Here is a 6822-nt window from a genome sequence, read left to right as displayed (position 1 = left end):
AAATGTAGGCTTTCGAAGCTTGAGTCTTACTTCAATGAAACTAGCATGATAGCCACTGGAGCATCCTCGCTTTTCGTAAGCCGGCTCTCACATGACCCAATCGATGTTTTAACCTGGATAAGTTCAGGGTCCAAATGGATTGACTTATCGAGAGTACACAGGGTTCAGGGTAGCATCTTGCAAACAGGCAGGTTTAACCAAGTTTCAATAAAGGCGGCTTAATAGTCTTGGGTCATCCTCGCTATCCGTAAGCCGGCCCTCACATGACAAACTGCCATTTTAACCTTAACAAGTTCAGGGTCTTATTTAAAAGATTGACTGTTAAGAATACATCGAGTCATTCAGGATTACCTGGTGGAGAAGCATCTTACATACATGTAGGATAACCCGGAATTCAGCGTTTTATGCCTGGTCAAGAGGGTAAGAAAGCTAAACCCTTTGGGTTGGAAGCCCCCAAGTAACCTTGTGAACAAATAATAAAGACTCAGATGCTTAGAACTGAAACGACAAAGGCCCTGGATTACCAGGGATGCCGACTTTATTATGTTAATCATAATAAGATAAGCCCATAAGGCAGGATACCCATGTTTGAACTGCACATCATGGCTGCAAGTTCTCTTTGGCAACCTTTAATATTTACTGAGAACTCGAACTTGTGATAGATGAATTCTTTTTGAACCGGAATTTTAAATCGGACATTGAGAGCTTCAAAGATTTGTGAGAGACAGATTTTCCTTCAGTCGAATTTTAAACCAGAATTCTTCATTTGAGCCGAAAATTTTCTGATGGCCTTTCAATCAATATAACAGTAGCCTCCGAACCAGGTTATCTTCCCTCCAATGACCTAGAGTTCTTGAATTCACTGAAACCGGACAATTCTGCCGAGTCATGTCATTGTAGCCCCCGAGTCTTAAGACGACTCGAGGAGTTGTCTTGAGATTCTCCATATTTGACCATAATATAAACCGGTATGAGTCATTCAACAGCTCAATGATATAATAATCCCTTTTGCAGTAAATAACTTGTCATGCATTGGAGAACTTGCAAGCCAGAGTAATGGCTCTTTTAAAGAAAGAAATATAAAAATATACTGGATGGATTTCACCTGATATGTCAGGCAGAAATTATCCATAGTGGAGTTTGATGATCACAACGGTGAAGCTGAAATTAATGATGGCCGAGTCGGCTGTAGGAGCAGGCAGATGAATCAACCACGGCGTTGTAAGCCAGCGCGGATGGTCGAGGCAATCGTAGGCGCGGTAAGCCGCGTGGATGAGCGAATCAACAACGTCATATTGATGTAAATTAGGCCGTAAAAATGGTGGTTTGCACATATATTCGTCGATCATCATGGCACTGTCAGATGCTAGCGCATGATAATGGTGGCGCGAGCTATACATCCATGACACGATCATTGCGCTTGCAATGAACAATTGTCCTCCATAAATAATATTGTAGACCAAGGCAAAGATAAACTGTTCTGTAAGAAAAACAATATGTGCTAATAAAACAAACTTGAATGGATATCACCTGATTTTGCTCGGACGACTGAAGATTCGTAAATAGTGCCCGTAGATAACTTTTCAAATACAATTGTTGAATAGTCATTTGGCCCTTATATGCATGCGAAGGATATTTGTATCCATGACACGATCATCGCGCTTGCAATGAACAATTGTCCTCCATAAACAATATTGCAGACCAAGGCAAAGATAAACTGTTCTGTAAGAAAAACAATATGTGCTAATAAAACAAACTTGAATGGATATCACCTGATTTTGCTCGGACGACTGAAGATTTGTAAATAGCGCCTGTAGATAACTTTTCAAATACAATTGTTGAATAGTCATTTGGCCCTTATATGCATGCGAAGGATATTTGTGCTTATCCTCCCGAGGACTCCCCCAGATGATGCCACTTTCTCCTCCTCATTAGTAGAAACCGACCATAGTATTTGGGTAGGGCAAGAACGGAGGCGAGGTTTGGACTTAATGTGGCCTCCAGCAGTGGTGACTCGGCAGTGCGACAGAGCAGTGGCTCAAAACGGCAACTCAAAGACATGGGCGGCTCGAAAGTACAGACCGACAGCTCGTGGCCTCTGATCCCACACGCTCCCCTGCCGGTTTGCAAGAGGGGCGCCAGCGACTTAGCAAGGCAGCGACGGCGGTTTTAACGCGGAGCTGCAGTCTACAACAGCGAAAGTGAAGACGGAGGCTACCGGTTCAGCCGGGCCGGCCCAGTGCGGCCGCGGGTGAAGAGGCCCCCGACGACTCAAGGCGTCTGCCACAGCGGCAGTTTGGGGAGGCGCGGCCATGGCCGGTTGAAGGACCTTGAAGTATGTCTAGAGGGGGGGGGGTGATTAGACTACTTGACCAATTAAAAACTTAACCTTTTCCCAATTTTAGTCTTTGACAGATTTTAGCAAACTTACCACAAGTCAAGAAATCTTCACACAATTCAAGCAAGCATGCAAAGAGTATATGAGCAGCGGAAATTAAAGCATGCAACTCGCAAGAATGTAAAGGGAAGGGTTTGGAGATTTCAAACGCAATTCGGAGACACGGTGATTTTTGAGCCGTGGTTCCGATAGGTGGTGCTATCGTACATCCACGTTGATGGAGACTTCAACCCACGAAGGGTAACAGTTGCGCGAGTCCACGGAGGGTCGAGCACACACGGGACCCACAGCAATGAAATTCACACAAGCGGCAATCATCCGAGCAGAGAATGGAGAAGGGAAATATACTTGAAATTGTTTTTTTCCGAATGAGAAAGCCTTTGGCAAACTCCTTGCAAATCTGTTTTTGCCGGGCACAATAGACATATCTGCTCAGTCACAACATAAGGAACCCCCAATGTTCCTCAAAGCCTACCCGGCCTGCTCCACCCAAGAAGGGTCCACAAAGAAGCAACCTTGTCTATCCCACCATGGCCGTCACCGACGAAGGACTTGCCTCACTAGCGGTAGATCTTCACGAAGTAGGCGATCTCCTTGCCCTTACAAACTCCTTGGTTCAACTCCACAATCTTGTCGGAGGCTCCCAAGTGACACCTAGCCAATCTAGGAGACACCACTCTCCAAGAAGTAACAAATGGTGTGTTGATGATGAACTCCTTGCTCTTGTGCTTCAAATGATAGTCTCCCCAACACTCAACTCTCTCTCACAGGATTTGGACCTGGTGGAAAGAAGATTTGAGTGGAAAGCAACTTGGGGAAGGCTAGAGATCAAGATTCATACAGTAGGAATGGAATATCTTGGCCTCAACACATGAGTAGGTAGTTCTCTCTCAAAAATGGTAAGTTGGAAGTGTAGGTTTGTTCTGATGGCTCTCTCTACGAATGAAGAGGAGGTGGAGGGGTATATATAGCCTACACACAAAATCTAACCGTTACACACAATTTACCAATCTCGGTGAGACCGAATCAACAAACTCGGTCGGACCGATTCAGTAAACCTAGTGACCATTAGTAATTTCGGTGGGACCGACATGCAACTCGGCGGGACCGATATGGTTAGGGTTAGGGCATAACGTAATCTCAGCGAGACCGATTACACAAACTCGGTGAGACCGATTTTGGTAATTAGCTAACCAGAGAGTTGGTCAGGTAAACTTGGTGGGACCGATTCGCTCTTTCCGGTGAGACCGAAATGTTACGAAAGGAAAACAGAGAGTTTACATTGCAATCTCGGTGGGACCGATTGCTCACTTTGGTTAGACCAAAACGTTACAAAGGGAAACAGAGAGATTACAATCCCATCTCGGTGAGACCGAGATCCCTATCGGTGAGACCAATTTGCCTAGGGTTTGTGGCAGTGGCTATGACATCTGAACTCGGTGGCGCTGGATAGAAAGAATCGGTGGGGCCGAGTTTGACTTTAGGTTTAGGACATATGTGGATATGAGAAAGTAGTTGAGGGTTTTTGGAGCATATCACTAAGCACTTGAAGCAAGAAACTCATCAAGCAACACCTCATCCCTCCTTGATAGTATTGGCTTTTCCTATAGACTCAATGTGATCTTGGATCACTAAAATATAAAATGTAGAGTCTTGAGCTTTTGAGCTTGAGCCAATCCTTTCATCCTTAATATTTTGAGGGATCCACTTTCATCATCCATGCCATGCCATTCATTGAGCTTTCCTGAAATATTTGTCTTGGAATAGTATTAGCTCAATGAGCTATATGTTGTTATGAATTACCAAAACCACCTAGGGATAGTTGCACTTTCAATCTCCCCCTTTTTGGTAATTGATGACAACATATAGATCAAAGCTTCGACAAATGATAATAAGATTGAAAAACATTGTCGCTTTGAGAAGTATGTGATAAGCAAGAGCTCCCCCTAAATTTGTGCATAGTTTAAGATTTGCTTTGGACTGCAAATGCGCAAGGAATTAGGCTCATGGTTACTCTTCCATGTCACACACATCTTGGTGGAGCGCTCAAAATAATAAAGATTGAATACATGCACTCATCACCAAGCAAAGTGAATGATCATAGAGATAAATAAGATAATATCATCCAACAAGCATAAGTGTAGCTTATGATCAAACACATGATCATCAATGTCTCACAGATAATAGCATAGTATCTCAAGCAAGCAAAAGCAAACAAAGTTCAACCATGAAGACAAGAGAGAACAAAAGCAAACTCTCTCTCTCTCTCGAAGCCTATGATCTATACATTTTTCTCCCCCTTTGGCAACAAGTTACCAAAAAGTTCATAGAAAATGCATAGTACTATATCGTCTCTCGGGCTTGGTCCTCAGTTGGTGGTGTAGAGATGGCTCCTAGGACGAAGACTTTAGTTGATGTGGATGGAGCTGAAGGAGTTGGTGCTGGAGCTGGTTGCACTTGAGCTATAGTTGGTGCAGATGAAGTGGCTCTGGTGTCTTTCACTGGCTCTACAGCTGATCTCTGAGCTCCAGGCACTCTGGCAAATGCATCAGTAGTTATTCTTCCCTTCCTCTCCTGCATGTCATCCTGTAGCTGCTCCACAACTGACTGAATCTCAGTTACTTTAACATCTAAATCATAGAATTTTTGTTCCATGATTCTTTCCAGGCTCTCCTGGTTTTGAGTTAGGGTGGCCAACCCCTTCTCAATCCTCAGAGTTGATGCTATCAAGTAACCAAGCTGGTCCTACTTGCTCTTCAAAAAGTACTCAGATGCCTCCTCTAGTGTTGGCATCTTGGCAGCCTTCTCCTTCTTCTCTTGAGCTTGCACTGAGGATGGTTCATTCTCATTCATCACAACTTGATTGTCCTCAAAGTCTGGATAGAGAACAAAGTGTTCCTTATCCAACAGATATTTTCCTGTGCCCATCTTTGAGTTGACCAGCTCCTGGATTTGTGGGGCATACCCACAACTTATCTTTTGGTCTGCTGCTGTCCTCTTGATAGTCTCAACTATGAGGCTCATGACCTTGAATTTCTGTGGCACATCAAAAATGTGAAGAAAATTATTTGCATGCCCTCTGATCATGTTGTGGTCACCTGACTTGGGCAAAAGAGTGTGCCTAAGGATCCAGTTGATTGTTGGCAGCCCTGACAGAAGAAAGTGGACAGATCCAAACTTGAAGGTTTCAAGTGCCTTGTTTGGGATCTCCTTCTACATATGGGACATGGAATTGTGATCCTTCTTCTTCTTAGAGTAGACATCCAAGTCATCTTCTTTCTCCTCTAGGGCATTGATCAGATTTTCCCATTCCTCAATAGTTGATTGGTACCTCGTACCTTCAAACATCCAGACAATTCTGCCATCAGGATAAAAATGAGCTGTGGAGTAGAATTGCATAACTAGCTCATCATTCCAGTTTGTGAACTTCTGTCCAACAAACTCATCAACTCCACAAGCCTTAAAGTTGTCATATACTCTTGGGTAGTGATCCTCATTTTCCTTCATGAATTTCCAGTCTACCCACCTCATGTCACAAACTATGGGCTTCTTATCCAGCAACACTGTCTCATAGAAGTCCTGCTGTTCCTTAGTGTGGAACCTGTAATCTACAGCAGTTCTTCTCCTGATTGCATATGGATCAGACAATCTCCACTGCTTGAGCCCTACATCTTTCCTCAGCTTCATATTCTTGGATTTGAGCTTCCTCAGGACTTGTCCTTCATCATCTTCCTCAGCAGCAACTTCAGGCACTGGGGCCTTATTCTTCTCAGCAGCTGGTATGCTCCTGGTATTCCTCTTAGGTGCAGACTTGGCCTTGGAGGCAGCTTTGGGTGCTTCTTTGGGCTTTGATGATGCAGCCCCTGACCTTATAGCATCACCCATCAGATTTTGTGCCTTGGGTGCTGGTGCAGCAACCTCTTCTTCCTCCTCCTCTTCCATCATGGAAGGTTGTCCAACAACTCTGGCCATGGTCTTTCTGACCCTTTCCTTTCTCTTCTTTCCTTCTGCAGCTGGCTCCTTGGGATCAGGTTTCTTTGGTTCTTGTGTTGATCCTCTGACCTTCAGCATAGGTGTCCTCTTGGCAAGAACCTTCCTATTAAGTCCAGGCTTTGTGGTCTTTGCTGAGCCATACTCCTTTTTGAGAACTACCTTCTTGGAAGTAGCCTCATCTTCAGCTGCCACATAGTCCTCATCCTCTGAGTCTGAGGTTCTCTTCCTTCTGGCTCTTGTGGCTGCTTTGGGCCAATTGCTAGGAGTGCTTCTGCTGCCATCATCTGAGGAACTGGAGGGACTAGTGCCCTCACTCATGTGAATCTGCTCTTCTTCCCTGTTCTGGCTGTCACTTTGGTCTGACATGTTGAAAACACTGATTGCTGACCCTGTGAATAGTTATAGATGAGATAGAATGGATGAGCATCACA

This window comes from Triticum dicoccoides, chromosome 2B, assembly GCF_002162155.2.
Source record: "Triticum dicoccoides isolate Atlit2015 ecotype Zavitan chromosome 2B, WEW_v2.0, whole genome shotgun sequence".
NCBI classification, from domain to species: Eukaryota; Viridiplantae; Streptophyta; class Magnoliopsida; order Poales; family Poaceae; genus Triticum; species Triticum dicoccoides.
The sequence above is the reverse complement of the archived record's forward strand: the minus strand, read 5'-3'. Positions refer to the sequence as shown.